Source organism: Chrysochloris asiatica, unplaced genomic scaffold, assembly GCF_000296735.1.
Source record: "Chrysochloris asiatica unplaced genomic scaffold, ChrAsi1.0 scaffold00156, whole genome shotgun sequence".
In the NCBI taxonomy this organism is placed as follows: Eukaryota; Metazoa; Chordata; class Mammalia; order Afrosoricida; family Chrysochloridae; genus Chrysochloris; species Chrysochloris asiatica.
In genome coordinates, this window is record NW_006408674.1 from 2,609,763 (window position 1) to 2,631,929 (window position 22,167).

Below are 22,167 nucleotides of genomic sequence, written 5' to 3' on the forward strand. Positions count from 1 at the left end.
GGTACTGTGGTGCTTTTGGCTATGATACTTGACGGTATGCCACTGCTGTTTCAAATAGCAGGATAACCTCATGGTGGATAGGTGTCAGCAGAACTTCCAGATTAAATTAGACTAGGAAGAAGGGCCTGGTACTCTATATTTCAAAAAAAAAGACAAAAAACAATTGGCCAGTGAAAATTTAAGTACTGCATCACAACAATGTCTGACACAGTGCCAAGAGATGAGCCCCTTAGGTTGGAAAGTAATTAAAATATGACTGGGGAAGAGCTGCCTCCTCAAATTAGTCAACTTTAATGACATGGAGGAGTAAAGCTTTCGGGATTTTCATTTGCTGATGTGTCCAATCCAAAATGAGAAGAGACAGCTGCCAGCATACCATTAATAAATGAGACGTGGAATGTACGAAGTATGAATCTAAGAAAACTGGAAGTGGAAAATGAAATGGAATGCATAAGTGCAATATCATAGGCCATTTTGAATTGGAGAATTATATGATCTACTATGCCAGGAATGACAAATTGAAGAATAGTGTTGTATTCATTATCAAAAAAAAAAAACATTTCAAGTTATATCCTAAAGTACAACGCTGCTAGTGATAGGATAATATCCATACGACTAGTTAATACAACTGTTAGATTTACACACCAACCACTAATGCCAAACATGAATAATCTGAAGGAATTTTTACCAATATTTGCAGTGTGAAATGAATCAAACATGCGCTCACGATCATTGATAATTACTGGTGATTGGCATGTGAAAGCTGGAAATGAAGAAATATGGCTTTGGTGATTGAAATGACACTGGAAATGGTGTGCTAGAATGTGCAGGACAGACCACATTGCAAATACCTTTGTCTAACATAAACATTGACAATGTAAATGGACTTTGCCAATTGTAATACAAAGGAATTAAATCAACTTCATTTGTGAAAAGAGTTGATGGAGAAGCTCAAGTAATCAGTCACAACGATATCAGGGACTAACTATGGAATAGAACATCAATTGTTCATATGCAAGTCAGGTTGAAGCTTTAAATGGGAGCCTTGAGTATATGTATTCCACCTGAATTTAGAAACCATCTCAAGAATAGATTTCACACGTTAACCACTAGTGATTTAAGACCAGGTAAGTTGTGAGATGATGACATCAAGAAACCAGAAGGCCATTAAAAAGACTGGAAAGAAAGGAAAGACCAAAATACATGTTAGAAGACACTTTAAACTTGCTCTTGAATGTAGAGTAGCTAAAGCTAAGGAAAGAAATGACAAAAGAATGGAACAGATGATTTCAAAGAGCCACTCAAGAAGACAAAGTAAAGTATTTTAATGAAATGTGCAAAGACTTGGGGTTAGAAAACCAAAAGGGAAGAATGTGCATGGGCATTTCTCAAGCTAAAAGAACTGAAGAAAAAAAAAAAAAATCAAGCCTCAAGTTGAAATGCTGAAGGATTTTATTGGCAAGATATTGATTGATAACAAGGAAGCATCAAACGAAGATGGAAGAAATACAGACTCACTGCACCAAAAAGAATTAGTTGACAGTCAACCATTTCCGAAGGTCAGGATCTAGATTGATGGTGTTGAAGGAAGAAGCCCAAGCCACACTAAAGGCATCTGTACAAAAACAAGGATCCAGGAATTGATGGAATACCAACTGAGATATTTCAACAAACTGATACAGTGCTAGAAGAACTCACTCATCTGTCCCAAGAAATTTGAAAGACAGCTTACCTGACCAACTGATTGGAAGAGATTCATTTTTGTGCTCATTTCAAAGAAAGGGGATCCAGCAATGTGAAAACAATATCACACACAAGTAAAATTTTGCTAAAGGTAACTTAAAAATGGTTGCAGCAGTACATCCACTTGGTCCTGCCAGAAATTCAAGCCTTATGCAGAAGAGAAGGTGGAACAAGGGATATCATTGCTAACATTAAATGGATCTAGGCTGAAAGCAGAGAATAGCAGAAAGATGTTCTGTTTAAGTGGACATTTTAGTGACACTGCAAAGGCATTCAACTGTGTGGATCATAACAAGTTATGGATAACATTGCAAAGAATGGGAATTCCAGAACATTTTATTGTATTCATGTGAATGTGTACATAGACCAAGAGAATGAAACAAAGGTGTACTGAAAGCTTTACAATCAGGAAAGGTGTGTGTCAGAGTTGTATCCTTCACTGTACTTATTTAATTAGTATGCTGAGCAAATAATTTGAAAAGCTGGACTAAATGAAGAAGAGGGTGGCATCAGGATTGGAGGAAGACTCATAAACAACCAGGAATATATAGCTGAAACAACTTTACATGCTGAAAAAGCAAAGCGTCTTGAAACACTTATGGATGAAGATCAAATATGACAACCTTCATTATGGATCATATATGCACATAAAACAGAAACCCTCATAACTGGACCACTAAGCAACATTATGATGAATGGAGAAACAATTGAAGTTGTCAAAGATTTCATTTTACTTGGACCCACAACCAATGCCATGGAAGCAACAGTCAAGAACCTATTGCAAACAAATCTGCTGCAACAAACCACAAATGTCACTTTGAGGACTAAAGCACACCTGACCCATGCTATGGTCTTTTCAAATACCTTGTATGTATACGAAAGCTGGACAATGAATTAAGAACAGCTGAAGAATTATTGATGTTTTTGGATAATGGTGTTGGCAAAGGATATTAACTGTACTATGGGCTGCCGGAAAAATAAGCTAATCTTTATCAGAAGATGGATGGACCAGGATGCTTCTTAGAAATGACGATGGTGAGACTTTGTCTCGTGTGCTTCAGACATGTTATCAGGAGGAACCTGACCCTGGAGAACACTATGGTTGTTGTAAAGCAGCAGGTCACTGAAAAATCGGTAGACCTTAAATGTAATATTGACATAGTGGCTTCATCATTGGGTGTAAAACATGAATAATTGTGAGGATGGCACAGGACGGACCAAGCAGTATTTTGTTCTATTGTAGTATGTAGGGTTACTATGAGTCACGACCAACAAGAACAAGCAGAATGTGTATACTGAACATCTTTTTTATGCAGTGTTTACTCCAGAGTAGTTGGTTTTATAAGTTTGGAAAGGAAAAAAGGTAAGAAAATGTTTCTTTCTTTAATACAGAATTAACCAAAGAAGTCCTCATTATCTGCAATATATGAACATCTTGGATTAGTACAGGTAGGTTATGTTGTCTTTGGTTTCTGAAGTGAAAACATTTCATTTCCATGTTGCATATGTTACTTTAATGAAAAGTGTGAAGAAATGTGTAAATCTTATAAAGTTAAGTTCTCTAGAGAGACCTTTATCTTGATGGCAGAAAGGGCTGTTAGTAGAGGGTAAGTAAAAAGCATTGCTACTCAGGGTTGCCTTCCAATCAAAGCGTGTTGGGCTGCAGTGGATGGCTGGGACAACTTTTCTCAGTAAAACACCTGTCTTAGTCTTGTTCCAAATGCCTTTTTTAGATAAAAGATACTTTTGTGTACTGGAAAAGTAATTTTAGGTCAGAGCTAATATAAAATTGTTAACAATCTCAAGTGGACGTTTTCTAGGATCATTGAAGCTCTGAAACAAGTTTATGGGAATATGGGAATGCTATCCCCCACACACAAAAAACAAAACAAAACAGTTTTTAGATGATTCAAGCATTTTAAGGAAGGTGGGAAGACCTCAAAAATGAACCTACCAAGCCAAGAGACAGAAGACCTTTGACCTTGATGCATGAAGAATCTGTGACTGAAGTCCAGTAACTGGTGGAAAAAGACTGTAGAATTATCATTGATACAGTATCTTTTGAAGTTGAGATCTCACATGGTTTGACCTTTACAACTTTAAGCAAACATCTTGACCTCAGCAAAATTTTGGCTGGATGGGTGCTAAACACTTTGCATGATGATCATTAGCTAGCTCGAAGAGCAGATCTTTCCATCAGTCTTTTAAGCAAGATCAAAGCTAATGAAGGCAATGTTATGAAACCTATCCTGTTGGAATGAACCCTGGATTTACCACTACAATCCATAGAAAAAGGTCCATTTAAAATAGTAGCTTCTGAGGGAGGAGAGGATATGTGCTGGTCCAGTTGAAGACAGGAGGGGATATATGCAGGTCCAGTTAAATTAAAGACAGGTTATGATTCACTGCTTTTTGGGATTTCAAAGAGACAATCTGGAAAGATTGTCTCGAAGGATATGGGAAAATCACAAGGCCTGATAATAAGAAAGTGTTCAGAAAATGGAAAACTTCATTGGTGGGGAAAAGACAGGAAAGTTGTGCTGAAATTTTTTTCCCTCATGATAATGCACCTACTTACTTTATTGAGGAGAGCAGATGCTGTTTTACAGGAATTTCATTGGGAAGTCTTACGCTGTCCACCCTACATCCCTGATCTTGCCCCTTCAGACTTTTTTGTTCCTGAAATTGTAAGAATATTGAGAAAGAACACGATTTAAGTCCCTCGAGGAGGCCAAAGCTGCCATTTTGACATGGTGTATGTAAATCAGAGTTACTGAATTTTGTGAGGGATAAGTTAGGTTAGAAAGAGGGAAACAACACCTTCAGAAATGTACAGACCTAGATGGAAGACATGTTTAGAAACAATAACTTCACATTTTGATATTTTTGTTTAATAGAGGTTTCTATGATTTTGTAACAGTTCTTTTTGATTTACCCTCCAGAAATGATTGAGACAGAAAGAGTGGGCCCAGAGATTTTTTTCTCTGCAGAATTGTGTTTTGTTTTAGCTTCCACAGCTTTTCCACTTTGCCTCTTAGATCTTAAAGAATTTTAGTTGTACAACTGTATTTGACCTTGTACAGCTACTTCATATATAGTTACAGTATGCAAACTAGAAGAAGACTGAGGAGGACAGGCTTTGCCATTTAGATTATATGGCAGATATTTTCCACAAACTGAATGAGTTAAGTATGTGGTGTGGCGTTGTAGGATAAGCACTAGACTGCTCACCACAAGGTCAGTGGTTCCTTGGAACTAGACAGTGTCACTGTAAATCATAACCGACTCTACAGCACTTAACAACAACAAATGTGTAGTTTCAATGATTTTTTAAAATGTTGCAGGTATGCTTTAGATACGCTGAAAGTTTTAGCTCCTGAAATTTATCATTTTGAAAAGAAGGTATGTCAAATTCATACCACAAAGGAGATGTTTTGCTTTTAACTGTTTGATCCCTTTCATCTGGAAGAGGGAGGTGAGTTAGAGGGGTTGTGTAAACTTCATGAGGAGGTCTTCAAAACGTTTGTGGAAAATGCAATGAAAAGATAATGGGGTTTTTCTGTAGACTTACCAAGTTTTTATATTTATACAAATTCTCATTTTCCTGACAAGATCCTAAGTTCTATGGGGGCAGGGAGATGGCTCGCATTATGTTATAATCTTTCTTTATATTCTCTACTTAACTTGGCTTTTGTTCTCTTGATAAGTCGTTGATTGTCCTTTCATTCACTTAACATCATCCTAATACATGTGGTTCAGGATTACAGTTGCTCATATTTCATTGAAGGCAGTTTGTGTTCCTGTTTCTTCATTGTTTTTAGGTGCTGCTGTTGCCGACTCCTAGTGGCCCTACGCATAACAGAATGAAGACCTGTCCGGTCCTACACCAGCCTCACAGTTTTTGTTTCACTTGAGCCCATTGCTGCTATCACTGTGCCAGTCCATCTCTTTGGGGGTCTTCCTCGTTTTTGCTGACCCCTACTTGACCGTGTCCTTCTCCAGGGTCTGATCCCTCATAGTAATATGTCCAAAGTTTGAGAGACAGTGTCTTTGCCGTCCTGGCTTCTTAAGGAACCACTCTGGCTGTATTTCTTCCAACATTTGGTTTGTACTTGACAGTCCGTAGTACTTTTAATATTCTTCTCTAGTACCATAACTCAAATGCATCAATTCTTATCTGGCCTTCCTTGTTCATTGTACAACTTTCGCATGCGTATGAGGCATTTTAAGATATCATGGCTTAGGTCAGGCACACCTTAGTCCTCAAACTGCTGATACCTGTTCTTGAACACTTTAAGAGGTCTTTTACAGCAGATTTGCCTACTGCAGTTATGTCGTTTTGAGTTCTTGACTGCTGTTTCCATGCTTATTGATTATGGATGCAAGCCAAATGAAGTCTTTGACAACTTGGGTCTTTTTCTCCATTTATCATGATGTTATTTATTCATCTTGCAAAGAGGGTCTTCATTTTCTTTACATTGAGGGGCAGTGCATACTGAAGGCTGTAGTCTTTTGTCTTCATCAGTAAATATTTTAAGTCCTTTTGCTTTCAGCAAGCAAGGCTGTGTCATCTGCACATGGCAGGTGGTTAATGAGTTGTATTCCAATCCTGCTGTCTCGTTCTTCATATAATCCAGCTTCTTGAAATATTTGCTCAGCATACACATTGAGTAAGTATGATGGAAGGATACAACTCTGGTACACACCTTTCCTAATTTTAAACCATTCAGTATCCCCTTGCTCTGTTAAAACAGCTATCTCTTGGTCTGCGTACAGGTTCCTCATGAGCACAGTGAAATGTTCTGGAATACCCATTCTTTACGATTTTCACTTTGTTGCTGCCTGAAATGTTCAGAGGTGAGAGGAACGTTTTTACTCTGGTAGTGATGCAGTAGAAAGATCTTCTGTTCTTTTTCTGTTATAGCAGAATGGCTCCCCAGCAGTTCGTAGTTATAGATGTAAAATAAACTGTCATCACCCCAGCAATATTAGTTTAAAATGTACACTCTTGTGAAGCTTGCTGGCCCAATGCCTGTGCACTCACTTGCTAATGGAAAGGTTGCCTTTAGAACCTACCAGATGGTCTGTGGGAGAATGATGTGGCAGTCTGCTTCTGTAAAGGATTACAGCCCTGGAAACCCTGTTTGGCAGTTATGGTCTGTCCTTAACAGTGACAGTGACAGCAATGGGCTTGGCTTTGGTGGTGTGGATATTGTCTTGTTAAGTTCCCCTGTGAAGCTTAACTTCCATCTCCCCAAAATTTTACTCATAATGTTTATGCTTCTTGTTATTAAGTACCATTGAATTGGTTTTGATTAGTAGTGACATTGCATAGGATTTCCAAAGGAGCTCTGGTAGCATAGTGATTACGAATCGGGCTGCAAACCTCAAGGTCACCAGTTCGAAACTACCAGCTGTTTTGCAGAAAGATGAGGCTTTCTGCTCCTGTAAAGATTTACAGCCTCGGAACCTTGTACAGGGTCACTATGAGTCAAAACTGACTCCATGGCACATAACCACCACCACCATAGGGTTTCCAAGGTAGGTTTGAACCTCTGACATTGCAGTTAGCAGTCCAGTGCTTATTCTACAGCACCATACCGAAACTCCAATCTCTATATTGTTGTTACGTGCTGTTGACTCGGTTCCGACTCATAGCAACTCTGTTTTATAGGGTTTCCGTTGAGTGGCTGGTGAGCTTGAACCGCTGACTTTGCTGTTCAAAACGACCTTGTAGTCCTGCACATTAGTCCAAAGCACCACACCAAGACCCCCAAAATCTCTGTATTATACTATCCTTATTTCAGCAATTGTTGTTAAGTGCCATCTAGTCAGTTCCAACCCATAGCAACCCTGTATAGGGTTTCCTAGGAGCGGCTGGTGTGCTTGAACCGCCGACGTTGCAGTTAAAAGAGCTTTGCCGTCTGGAGCATTAACCCACAGTGCCACACCAGGACTCCTATGCTTATTAAATAGTGAAAAGGGAAAACCACTTGGTTTTTCATCAACTACAGTAGTTAGTACTGACCTTGCTTTTTTGTTTTTTAATGACTAGTCTGCAAAAATTTTCAATTATGATTCTTCTAAGTTTATAGTGGGAACTCATTGGTTTTTGTTTGTTTGTTTTTCCTTTGGACACATTTTCTGTGGGGGAGTGTCATGTAGGGGGAATAGAGGCATGCATCCTTTGTCCTAATTTTAGTGCACCTAAATTATCCTAATGTTAGTTACTTTCATAGTAATTTGAAGTAATTTCTTTTCAACTGCAAATATGTGTTTCTTGTGTGCTCTGTGCTAAAGTAATATTTTCCAGTATGTATTTAAAGTTCCACTAGTTGCGGTTTGGCACCTCCTACATATGTCAGAGTACAACTGTGTGCCCCAATGCTAGGCCTTGCTTTTGAAGTGGCTCGGGGAGGACTTAGATTTCCAACTTTTCTGGTACCATCCAAGCACCATTGGATTAACTGTCGTACACCACTCTGTGACTCTATGTATCTAGGAGTGGTTCTTAAATTTGAATGTATCAGTACATTAGAATGCTTTGGGAGCTTGTTAGAACCCACGGCCACTGCAGTCCTGTCAGTTCCAACCTGACAGAGTAGGACTAGTCCATAGGGTTGCCAAGGCTGTAATCTTTACAGGAACAGACTGACACATTTTTCTACTGTGGAGTGCCTGGTGGTTTTGGACTGTTGCTAAGCTTTCAGTTAGCAGCAGAGCGCTTTAACCACTGCATCACCCAGCTCCTGTGGGAGTCTGTTAGAGTACTAATCCTTGAACCAAGGAACTCTGGTGGTGAAATAGGTAAGTGCTGGACTATTAACTGAAAGGTTAGTGGTTTAAACCCATTTGGCAGCTGTTTAGAAGGACCTGGTGATCCCCTTCCCTAAATAGTGCATGCAAACCATGAGAACCCATTTGGGTGGTTCTAGTCTCACATGGGCTCACTGTGAGTCCAAATTGACTTGATGGCACCTAACAACAATCTTTTTTATGTTGGCAAGGTGGAGGGTCAGAGAAAAAGAGGAAGACCCCCAGCGAGATGGATTGGCACAGTGGCAGCATCAGTGGGCTCAAGTGTAGCAACAATCGTGAGGTTGGCTCAGGACCGGGCAGGGTTTCATTCTGTTGCACAAAGGGTCGCTATGAGTCAATACCGACTCGATGGCATCTAACAACAACAACAACAAACAACAATCTTGTTTGTGATGCTGGTGTGATGCTGTGGGTCAGTGCACTGGACTGCAAGGTCAGTTTGAACCACAGAATCGGTGGTTCAAGCTCACCAGCCGCTCTTTGGAAACTCTATACAGGGCCATTGTGAGTTGGAACCTACTCAATGGCACTTAACCACAGAAGCAGTCTTTGAACACAGAGATAGATGATCCATTAAGTCTAGGGTGTTTTTTTATGCCTTCCAGTGAGTTCCAACACGTAGTGATCCTGTATCGGGTTTCTAGAAGCATTTGGTAGGTTTGAACTGTTGACATAGGGTTACCAGTCCAGTGCTTGTTTGTTCTGCAGTGTCACACCTAGAAAATCACAATTTGGGATGTCATTCATTTACGGTATTTGAATAAAACTAATCTTAAGGTTCGGGAAGTGAGGTAGCTTTATAGGATAAGCACTGGACTACAAACCACAAGGTCATTGATTTGAAATCTACCAGTTGCTCTAAGGGAGAAAGATGAGGCTTTCTTCTTCAAGCTTCAGAAATCATACAGAGTTGCTGTGAGTCGTAACCCATGGACAGCACTTAACAACATAAAGGTTAAGGGGCCATGGTGGTACAGTGGTTCAATACCACCACCTGTTTCATAAGAGAAAAATGAGGCTGTTTGCTCCTGGAAACATTTAGTCTCAGAAATGTTAGGAACCAGTTCTTCTCTGTCCTGTGGGGTGGAATTGACTTGATCGATGGCAATGGGCTTGATTGGTCTGATCTAAAGGTTTTATAGGGAAATATACATCGTTTGTGATCAGTTCAAGAAAACACCAACTTTTTAAAATTGCTCAGCTTGAAAGTTTGAATTGCACTCTCCTAGGTTTTTGAGACTTTAACTACTGAGCAATATGCTGATGGTTTTTGGTTGAGTAGGAACCAGTTGGACTTTATCCTGCAGATTTAAGTAATGAGTTAGGCATTACTGGAGATCTCAGTGTTGATGAAATGGAAACCATTTTCAGTTGGATGCTAAATGGGGTCAAGGAGAATGTTGCCTAGCAGTTGATTTTGTGACTTGTTCAGTACACATAGGTGCAGAGATAACGACGAGAAAAGCCTGATGTTGGATTAACTTTTTTATTTTTATTTTTAAATTCTATCAGACAATATAGGTCAGGTATCACTAACATAGGGACTTAACAGTTATCAAGCTGATCCTTACCTAATGCTGAAAGCAGATCAGTGCAGATCCAGTTATGATTTAGAAATAATCTGGAGTAGTTTTAGAAATAATGTGCTGCATTTTTTGTTTGTTTGTTTTATTTCTCCTAATTAAGAGAGACTTGAAAATTAGCCAGTTTGCTTTTGTCCCCCCCACACACTTTTTGTTGTTTGATGCTGTTATAGTCTGTTCCAATACAGTGAAAAGTAATGGTATGTATGAAACATATGAATGAAACACTGCCCAGTCCTGAAGCATCCACAAATTACTGCCTTTTTTGAGTGCATATTTGCAGCCACTGTATCAGTCCGTTTCCGTAATGGTCTTTCTGTTTTTCGCCGACCCACTACTTACCTTTACTTTTCATTGTTGTTAAGTGCCATCAACATTAGGGTTCCCAAGGAGCTGCTGGTGGATGTGAACCACTGACCTTGTGGTTAGCAGTCTAGTGCATATCTGATAGCACCACTTTGTTGTTATTAAGAACCGTTGAGTTGGTTTCAACTCATAGTGACCCTGCTAACCACAAGGTTGGTGGTTCAAACCCACCAGCTGCTCCTTGGAAACTCAACACAGGGTCGCTATGAGTTAGAATTTACTCTGCAGCATTTAACAACAACAGTCGTTTCTAGTTGCTAAGGCATTCTTTGATTTAGCTAATAAAAATTAAAGATGGTAAAAACACTTCGGTGCTTGGAGCTTTGCATGAGTGATTGAATTTCTTATAGTTGAAATATAGGGGCTTAGGTTTTTGTGACATGGATAAATGCAAGTCATGTGTTAATCTAGTATTAAAAACATTTAGTGCTTGTTCTAGGTAGGTGTACCAGGTCCTGGAAATAAAGTAGTGAGCCAAGACAAAGACTTGTAAAATTTATGTGATCAAAAGATAATGGGATGAAAATTTCATGGCTTTACTTTGTCTAGCAAAGTGACTTTGTTCTTTGTTTTTGACTAGTGGTGATGTTATTGTGTTTATTTTTCTACATATATATATATATCCCATTTGTTGCTGTTGTTGTTGTTAAGTGACATTGAGTCAGTTTTGACTCATAGCAACCCTGTATAGGGTTTCTAAGGAGCAGCTGATGGGTTTTAACTGCCAAACTTAACAGTTTGCATCCAGTGCTTATCCTGCATCGCCATACCAGGACTCCTGTTTGTAGCAGATACTATTTATCTGCCAAATCACTGTTAACTAAGATAGTCAAAGAGAATTTATAGGAAAAAATTAGTCTGACATTGTGTGTGTGTTTTATCAACTATGTTGATAATTAACAGAATATAAAAAACAGCATGGTTTTAAAAGCATCAGTTACTCTTCACTAACAATTTTTTAATCAGATGGGCAATAACATCTTATTCACAGTTCTAAATAAAAAGAGTGAGTTACTGGTTAGTGTTTTAGTGTCCCTCACAGCTCTGTATATAGTGAGAGACTATTTATTATTATTTTTTTAATTTCCTTCAGTTTGAGTTTGTTTGATGTTTCCTCATGATTGTTGCTGCTAAGTTCCATTTAAGTTGGTTCCAACTCATAGCGACCCTGTAGCAGCTAGTGGGTGTACTCCAGTGCTTATCCTACAGCACCAGTTTGGTCAGGAATGCTATGCACACACGTGCTTCACATGGTCATGGAAAAAAATTCATTATCTTGGGGTTATTTTTCTGTGTTTTTTTTTTTTTTTTTAAATCTCTAAACTTTTTATTAATTGAGTGGAGGTTTACAAAGCACATCATCAGTTTTACATTTACCAAGTCTTATGCTTTTCATTACAAAGTTGCAATCGCCTCCATGTACCAACAGTTAATAGAATTTACCTCTGTTCATTTAAACTTTTGCATTCTTCCCTAAGGCTCCTGCTACCTTCATCTTTCCTCTGCTAACCTCCCTCTTGTATATTGCCTGCCCTGTCACCCATGTTAATATGTATCTACCCTTTAGCCCCTGGTGCCCTGGTGTGGCACTGTGGGTTAATGTGCCAGACGGCAAAGCAATTTGAACTGCAAGGTCAGCGGTTCAAGCTCACCAGCTGCTCCTTGGAACCACCTCAACAGCACTTAACAACAACTACCCTTTAGCACATGAATAATTTTCCCTTCCTCCACTGTCCCTATAATTATCGTAGTTTGCTTCTTTTATCAAGAAAACCTTTTCTTTAACTTTTTACAACATTGACACCATACAATGTTTATTCTTTTGTGATTGACTAATTATACTTAGCATGGTGTCCTGTATCTACAACCATGTTGTGAGGTGTCTCAACAGATTCATCATTATTCTTCAGTGTTTTGTAGTATTCCATTGTGTGTATGTATCAAAGTTTGTTTAACCATTTTTCTGTTGATGGGCATTTAGGCTGTCTCCATCTTTTTGATATGTCTGTTGTAGACAGCATATTAAAGGATCTTGTTTTCTTATCCTTTCTGGTACATTTAATCCGTTTATATTCAGAGTAATTATCAATAAGTATGAATTGATTGTTGTCATTTTTCTGTGTGTGTGTGTGTGTGTGTGGTACTGCTGGGTTCTTTGTTCTACATAATTTCTTATGCTAAGTTCATTGTGTTTGTGGGTTTTCTTTGAATTTTCATCTTTATTGTGTTAATGTTTACTAAATAGTTCTGATTTTCTACTTTTTTTTTTAAGTTTCTATTGTGAATTGAGTGAAAATTAACAAGGCAAGATCATTAGTTTTACATTCAACAAATCATGTACCTTGTTTCATTACAATGATTAAATTCCCTTCCATGTATGATCAGTAACAGTGTTTCTCTCTATTCACTTCAACTCTTTTTTTAAAAAAAACAACACTCCTGCATATTCTGCAAGTCTGCCTCCTGGCCTCCATCTCTTAGTCCCTCTCTTCCCAGGAATCTAGAGTCATCAGCTGCTCCCCCTCTCAGTGTCCCCATCTCTGCCTCCATCTCTGGTGTCCCTGCTTCTCTGGATAAGGGCCCACATTCCACTTGTTCTCTCTTCCCTTGATGGTCCTAGGGTCCTTTGTTTCTGGACTAAAAGATCAACTTCTCCCCCATTTTTGTTACAAAACTTCTACCTTTACAATTGTGACAGTCGTAATTGGTCATGATAACAATTACTCACTATTGAATCATAAGAATCTTATCCCCATCTCTTTAAACCAGACCTGTCTAGACAATATGACAACTATTCAGTGGGGACACTTTCTTCCCCACACACTCTTAAACTAAACTCCCCCTTGAAACCTTGTAAGCCAGTCACTTCATGCCTTTATCTCCCCCTCATTTCAGGTAGCCAATATCTAAGTTGCCTGTCCCTATTTACCCTGTGTACAGAGGGGATAGCATTGATACTTGATGTGAAGACTCCTTCCCTCTCTGTTGGTATTTAGAGTTACTACCTCCATGAGTAAGGAGCTCTGGTAGCGTAGTGGTTACGAATCGGGCTGTGAACCTTAAGGTCAGCAGTTCGAAACTACCAGCTGTTCCGCGGAAGAAAGATGAGGCTTTCTACTCCCGTAAAGATTTACACCCTCGGAAACTGTGTACAGGGTCGCTATGGGTCGGAACTGACTCGACGGCACTTAACAACAACAACCTCCATGAGTATAGTTCAAGTTCATCAAATTGTACCAATTTTACCTTGTTTCCCTTATCAAAAAAAATTTTTTTTTTTTTTTATCTTCTTCTAGTCAAGTTCTGATTATCAAGCCATCAAGGCTAGGTCAAATGGGTACTATCTGCAAATTTGGGTGTTCTTGTGCCTCTCCCCTCACTTCATATCAGCTGGATGCTTCATTCTTAGCTATAGCTAAGACTGTGTCCTTGTCCATGGGCTCAGGTGTCCCCAGGTCTCCCGACACATTGGACCAGCAGCCCTTCCTCTTCTCTCTCTCATCTCCAGGTCAACCGGAGCCAGTGGACTGTGGTTGAATTCAGCCCATTTCTTCATTTCTGCCTTTCTCCGTCTTCCACTCACCAGTAGACCAGTGTGCTCACCAGCAAGCTTACATGCCTGCTCATCTGTTCTCTTTGAGTTTCAGTCTTAAAGGGGAGTTTGTCTTGAAGGAACTTGATTGTTTGCCTTGATGGCTTTACAGTGAACAGTTTGATTATTCTTGCAGTAGCCAGTCATACTGCCATTTTGCTTTGGGTTTTTCCTGCTAATCTTTCTTTGAAGATGCATCATCTGTTGCCCTAGCTGTTCCAGGATGGTCTGCTTGTCCTTTCTAGTGTGAGTATCCCACCTCCGAAAGTTCTGGATGGGACTCAGGATTCCACCTAAGGTCCTATATTCTGCAAAGGCTCCGCAAGAGGCTTATTTCATTGGACAAGTTCTGGAACCCCTTTTAGGTATTCCAATCAGTTGTAGGCTGAAGATGGGAGTACAAGTTTTCTGTAATCATGTTTCCCGAAATTTCTTTCTATCCCACTCAAGTGTCTGTTTTATGATAGTAGGCAAGGGAAACCAGTATTCATAAGACAGTCAAGCATCTTAGTATTATCTCCCCTATTTAAACTATGCCTAGATCCTGTATCACAGAGCCCTGTTGTTCCAAGGTTGAGCATGCATCACTATTTACCTCTGTCCAACTTAGCCCATGCAAACCTGTCTCAGTGCTCCCCTATCTACCTTGTTCTCCCACCTCCTCCACCTTCTTGTATTGCCCTCCCCAACACCCAAACTACCCTGTGCTCTATGTTGCCTCCCTCCACCTCTCCCGAAATCCCCACCCCAACCACACCTTTGTGTTTACCTTATATTTCTTTAACTCTTCCCTCCATTTAAGATCATCTGTTTTATCCTGTAATTTACCTGACCTTCCCACCACCTAGATTTCTGTTCCTATGTGTTTACCTTCTTTCACATTGTAATTATTTTGATCATAGACTAACCTCCCAGATCTCTGAATTTGTTCTTATAGTTCATTCTGTTCTCGACTCTTCCATTTGTTGATTGATTTCCGGGTGATGCTGCCACATTCGTCACTCTCTGGTTGTTGTCTGTTCTTGTTGGGTCTCTGTCCACAGAACTCCTTTTAGCATGTTTTTCATCACAGAGTTGGCTTTGGCAAAATCCCTTAGTTCCTGTTTATCCTGGAATGTTCTGATAACACCCTCATAGTTGATTGACATCTTTGCTGGGTAGAGGATTCTTGGTTGGCAGTTTTTTTTTTCTTTCAGAATTTTATATACATGTCTCCTCATTGCCTTCTTGCCTGCATGGTTTCTGTTGAGAAATCCGAGCTTAGTCTGATTTGCTTGCCTTTGTATGTTAACACTTCTCTTTTTCCCTAGCTGCCTTCGGTATTCTGTCCTTATCTTTGACTTTGGAGAGCTTGATTATTATATTAGTTGGTGTTTTTCTTTTAGGGTTTATCCTTCATGGGGTTCGTTGAGCTTCTTGGATGCTTATCTTTTTGCTTTTCAGGATTTTAGGGAAATTTTCTTCCAGAAGTTCTTCAGCTATCTCTTCTGTGAACGTCTGTGATTCTTCCTGTTCTGAAATTGCTGATAATTCTTAAGTTATTCCTTTTCATGCTGTCCAAAACCTTCTTCAGATTTTTTTTTTTTTTTAATCGTCTTTTCTGTTTGCTCTTCTATCTTAATGGTATTGAGAGATTTATCTTCCAGCTCACTAGTTCTGGCTTCCATCTCTTTAATTCTGTTGCTTTGCCCTTTCAGTGTATTGTCCATTTCTGATATTCTATTATTAATCATTTGAATCTCTCTCTAGGTTTTGAAGTGTTTCCAATGCTGTATCTGTCTTATTTGATTATTCCTGTAGCGCTTTCCAGACTTCTTCCTTATTTTTCTCAGCTCCATTGTAAAGTGTTTTGATACATTTTATAATCATTTTTTTAAATTCCTTCTCAGACATTTCCAAAGCCTGCCCTCCTTCCACTGTGGAATGTATGTCTACCACCAGCTCATTTGTCTCAGTGATTTTATCTTGTTTCTGGACATGTACTGATATGGTCATCTGTTTCTGGTTTTTGGGCATATTCAGTGGTTAGCTGTCACCTTAAAACTTAGATTGCTGTGTATTTTGTATTTTTTTATGCTTTCTGATTGCCTCCAGGTAGATGTGATTAGGAAATGAGCTCCCCTTTTCACTTTTCTTCCTGAAAAATTTCAAAATGCCACTGTTGGTCATTATGACGTAACTCCGGATTTAATTTTCAGCCTATTTCCTTTTCAGTCTGCCTGTTCTGCACCACAACCCTGTTCTGGCCTTTTGCCTAGTGATAAACAGGTCAGGGCCAGCTGTGGCCATTTTACGCTGCCGTTTGGTTTTAAGTGGAAACAGTCACTTTAAATTTCAAGGAGATCTGTGTGAATGCATAGTAGAATCCTCCTGGGGTAGGGGTGGGGTGTCCACTTGCTCAGGCACCCCCTCTAGTCACCAGAATGGAGGTGTGCAGACAGCAAGAGCCCAGTAAACAGATAAGAAAAAAAGAATGTCCACACCTTTTCTCTGTGGTTCTGTCAGGCATCCGTGGCTGCTCAGGGAGCAGCTGAGTGCATTGGATTAGAAAGCACTGGATTTCTTGCTTCTGCTACATGTTCCACTAGCTGTAAGCTTTCCAACTTTTTAATTATTCCTTTATAAGTGGTTCAGAATTCTGGGACCATCCCTTGAGCCTGCTTGGTCCAGTATTCTGTGTTGTTGCTGATGGAGTTCCTCACTGTACTTCCACTGATCCACCATCTTGTTTATTCTCCAAATCCACTGTCTTTTAATAACATTTTTTTTTTTTCATGAACTTTTAAAAACATTTGTGATATTGTGTGTGTCTCAGTGTACAGGGGAACTTCAAAAAGTTTATGGAAAAATTGGAATTTTTTAATGAGCTTTTCGAAACCCCCTCATATCATATCAGGAAGCACACATTTATTTCTCCCTTCCATCAGTGATGCTAACTTTGATTCTTTGGTTAATGTGATCATTACTCAGCTCCCTCATTTAAAATTTATTAGTTTTCTTTTGCAATAAGTAACTTTGGAAGAGATGTTTGAGACTTCAGTATATACTGTTCCTCATCAAACTTTTTAAGCACAAATTTTAACATTCTTTGATAAATTCTTGCCCAAGTCAGTTATACCATATTTTTAGTAAATAACATGCCCACATATACAACACGTGGAAATGATGAATTGAAACAGTTTGGCATACTATGTGCTGTATTTGTGGAGAAAAATTCTGTACTCTGATGGGTGTAACTTAATATGTTAAGCACTTAACAATAACAAATGATGGATGGTGCTTAAATGCTTAATTGTACAAGCTCAGTACTGTGTGAAAGGAGCCTGTTATAGCAGTTGGATTTCCTTAACTTTGGGAAGTATTTTGTGTTGAACTGGAGTTTGCCTTCAAAGACTTCTACATTGTTTCAGTTCTGTGCTCCCATCGCATCTGAGGTGATCTCTTTTTGATAGTCCTTCAAAATATATTCGTTTTTGTGTTTTTGTAATTTTTCTGCCATTTCTGATAATTGCTTAAGAGGTGGCTTTTCTGTTACACTCATTTTTCAGTATTACACTTACCAGTATGCTATACAGATTTGGGTTCTCTTCCAGATGTGGTTTGATCAGTACTGTGAATTCATTAGAGATGGTAATAATAGTATCCACCTTTCAGAATAAAAAGGTTAAATGTGCATGTAAAGCTGTCAGTACGGTGCCTGTTAACAGTAAATGTTCATGACTATTCAGATAACATACTTCTGTTTTACAGCTCTAGATATAGGTACAGTTTATTTTTTAGCTGTTGTATTATACTGCAGGCTTGTCTAAACCTGTAATGGAAAGCAGAAAGTTTTAAGGAGTTACACTAAAACACAGGCTCTTTATAATATCTACAATATAGGTAGATTATAACAAAACCATTGAGTTATGTTCAATGAACCCTAGAATATGTGGTCATCTTTCATAGCACAGCAAGTGTGCAGTATTTTATTTTAGCATTAAATGGTTCTTTTCAAATTAGTGAAGTTGGAGTAATTAGATTCTATTTGTAATGGTGTTTTTAAACCGTATTATTATTGTAAATAGTAGATTTATGATTTTTAAAATCTTAGAAGATCTTTTCCTAAACTTTACTCTAAAATTTGAGGCTAATATTATTGTACATATCAGGGAAAAGTAGTTATTTTGGTATTTTATTGTTGGTGGTGCTGTTGGGTTTGAAACACCGACCTCAGGGTTAACATTCCAGTGCTTATCCTACAGGGCCATATCCTGGTATTTTGTTGTTGACAAGTGCCATCAAGTTGGTTCCAACCCATAGCGACCCTCCATAGGGTTTCCAAGGAGTGGCTCGTAGATTTGAACTTCGGATCTACAGTTCAAACTAATCTTGCAGTCCAGCGCTTTAAGCCACAGCACCACACCAGGACTCCATCCTTTTATTACAGGACACTTTAATCAAAATTTATGTCTAATTTTAGTAGGGGCGAAACTTAGATGATAAAATTATTAAAACATCTAAGTCTAAAATCTGCACTTACACATATCTTTGTAATGCTATTATTGTTTATTAAATGGTTCAGCTTAATAAATTTTTGTGTTTTTAGTGCTATGGAGTCAGTTTCGACTCATAGTGACCCTGTATAGGGTTTTTGAAGAGCAACTGGTGGGTTTGAACTGCCAACTTTTTGGTTAGCAGTCCAATGCTTCTTTCTCCTACAATGCCGTACTAGGACTCCATGCTTAATAATTGTTAAATGCCCTCACGTTGGTTCCGACTCATTGTTACGTTGTATAGGGTTTTCAAGGCTTTCAGTGTTTACAGGTGCAGAAAGCCTCATCTTTCTCCCCTGGAGCAGCTGGTGGACTCAAACTGCAGGCCTTGTTGTTGCAGTCCAGTGCTTACTGTATGGAGCCAGTCTTCCCTAGGCTTGATAATAGTGTTAGATTATTATAAGGATGTGGGCAATCCAGTGTCTTTATGATATGGGACTTGGTTTTATCTAAGATATAACCTAAAAATACAAATCTTAGTCAGAAATTTCTGGAAGCTAGAGTTAATGAAAATCTGTTCTTTAGTGTATGTTTCTATAATGCAACTTATAACTGTTTACTTTATGCATATTTATTAATTCGATGGAGAAATACTAGCTCATTAGTGGTGTTGGTTCTTAATTCACAAACCTTTTATAATTATTACTGTTTATTTTTGTGTGTGAAAGTTCTGTTTGAGTAAGATACAATGTCTATGGGAATGCAAATTTATTATTTTATTTTCTGGAGAAGTGTCCATTAACCCGTAGTAGCAGTGATGCTACTATAGAAATTTGAGGAAATATGTTACAAACCTTTCTTGGAAATTTCAGAAACATGTCTTTTCTTGTTGTCGCAACTGAAGAACAATCTGACTCTACCCTATCAGGAATTATAACGAATTTTCTTAGGGCTCTGAAGTTGATTCATTGGCTAGCTACTTGTAAAGTTCTTGGGTATTTATCTTAGTAATTAAATTAAATTAAATATGTTGGGACATAGAAAAGTATCTGGTTTTGTTTTCTTTGGATATAACTGATTCAGTGACAAAATTCTGGCTCACTTAGCCTGTGGCCCAAGTGCAGAAGGATCTAGTTAAAATCACATTATCATTGTAGTAGCGTACACTGGTAACAAAATGCTGAATGAAATGTTTTTATTTATTAATTCTAACCTACCTTTTTATGTAGTTCTGAGAGTAAAAGCACTCCTTAAACTTTTAGACAGTTATTAAAATGTGGTACATAATAAATTTTAACTGTTTCAACTCTGTTTCCTGTCAAATTTGTTACAGGAATGAATCTGAAGTCTGCTGCAGTAAAACACTGAAGGCTTTAAAATGTTTTCTTGCATAAAACTCAAACTTTAAGTAACTGCTTATGAGAATAGGGAAGGCAGGAAGCTAATGTCTGTCTCAAGATACAGGACAGCTGTTTGCTCATCAACCTCAACTGTGTGAGTAGAGACTTAAGCTTGTTAACCCTATCTAATTGACCATAGTAACTTTTTTTTTTTTTTTTTTTTTAAATCTAGAATGCTTGGAAGATACATTTAAGTCAGCATGATTAGACATTTTTTATGTTTTCTTCCCCCCTCCTGGCGGGTAGGATATGGAGGGTGGAGTGGGTGGTAGAATTTTTTCTGTATTAAAATATTTTTGAACTGTAATGCTCATAAATCAGTATCACAGCGACCTTGTTGCATTTCTTAGGATTCTCCTAAACATTGACATCTGCATTACTAATCTTAACTATTTTGAAGGAAAAGCTTATCATTCTTTAGGTGGCTCTTTGTTTAGTTGTTGATTTTAGCCTTTCAAAATAATATTTTGACCAAGGGATCATAAACATGCATTCTAGGAATATAGTGCTTGATACTCATAAACTTGTTTATGAAAATAATGTCATAAGTTGCAACGAGTAATTTAAAAATAGCTCCGTTTCTTTCATCTGAGTACATACATTACTTTAAACTAAAGCAAATTTTTGTCCTCTAAATACAGTTGGAAATCTTAACACGTGTCTTTTTTTTTTTTTTAAGTGTCATATAATGTAAATCCTGTTAACCGAAAAAAAAAAAAAAAAGAAAAAAAGATCTTTTTTCTCCCTTCCCCTTGTACTTAAAAAAATTATCACATTAAAAAATCAATTTGGGGGATCCTGGTTTCTTTTTTCCCTTACTGTACCCCGTTTTGTTTTGTTTTTTCCTTTTTTAACTTTTCATGGATTTAAGAGTGCAAATTTTAATTGAATGTTGGGATTCTTCCCCACCCCTGTTAGAAGTTTGCAAGATTAGTAAAGGCGAAATGATTAAAATACAAAATAGTGCATTGAGCAAAATTTAGAGCATCTAGATAAATACTTCAGGAGAAAGATGAGGCTTTCTACTCCCGTAAAGATTTACACCCTTGGAAACCCTGTACAGGGTTGCTATGGGTCGGAACCGACTCAAAGGCACTTAACAACAACAACAACAGATAAATACTTACAAAATCTTGTTAGCTGTTTAGTGAGGAGTAAGATGAATGTTAATTGCTTTGAATTTGCTTTCTCTTTCACGTTACACATGGTTGCTGAAGGAAAGACCAGAATCGACTGTCTTGAGAATTATGAAAAGACATTGGAGAACATGTGAAAACTATGTACTGAATAAAGTTGTTATGAAAGTGGTTGGAGGATGCATGACAGAACTAAGGGAGATAATATGTAGCTTCGTTCAAAAATAGTGAAAACTTGAATGGGAGGTAGAATGGTTGCAATTTAACCCGCCGCCTTTTCTGTATTGGCCAGTAGATGTAAAGCATTATGTGACTCTGAAGGTAATCCAGTTTCTAAATTAAGTAGCTCTATGAAATAAATGCTATAGTCTCGTTTAGTAATGGCAAATCTCAGTTTTAAGAAGTTTTTAGGTCTCTAATATAAGGTATACAACTCTCTCCTTATAAAGCTCAATTTAATTTGGTGCTTTTATTTTGTTCGCAGTGTTCTAACTTTCCCCTCATCTCTTTTTTAATTAGTGTCAAAAACAGACAGTTGAAGGTGAAGGAAGTCTTAGGAAGCTACGATTGAAACTTTGATTTTTTAAAATGAGATGAACTACAAGGCCACACTAGGAATGGGAAAAGCCTATTCTAACTGTAGACAATTGGGGTAAATCTTTAAGAGAGTAAATCGCACTCCCAAATTTCTTTTCTCCTTTTATTTCACTGAGGTGATTCTTTATTCTGTATTACTCTGCTTCTTAGTGGTACAGGAAAGTGGAAGAAGCTAATTAACTTGCTAGGAGACAAAGTGGAGTCCTTGTGTGGCACTGTAGGATAAGCACTGGAATGCTAATCACATGGTCGGCGGTTCAGACTCACCAGCTGCTTCTTGGAAACCCTATACGAGGTGACCGAGTTGCAGCTGACTCAGTGGCACTTTACGACAACAGGAGAGAAAGTATGAGTATATGAGCCCCTTCTGTCCTGCCCTGCCCTGCCCTGCCTGGTCTTTACTTCACCACTGTCGTGTAGGCTTCTCATTGATCCTGCATCCACTTCTAGGAACTT

At 38.3% G+C, this 22,167-nt stretch overlaps 1 protein-coding gene across 5 annotated transcripts in view; it reads left to right on the forward strand.

Moving 5' to 3' along the window:
* ZFAND6 (zinc finger, AN1-type domain 6) overlaps positions 1-22,167 on the forward strand; it is a 106,041-nt gene that overhangs the window by 45,860 nt on the left and 38,014 nt on the right. For 2 of the 5 annotated variants that reach the window (XM_006870903.1, XM_006870904.1), the window contains exon 2: positions 19,912-20,072. The exons of the other annotated variants lie outside the window; for them this stretch is intronic. The gene's annotated coding sequence lies outside the window, so the exon portion shown is untranslated. The remainder of the gene's footprint in view (positions 1-19,911; positions 20,073-22,167) is intronic. 5 annotated transcript variants of the gene reach the window in all.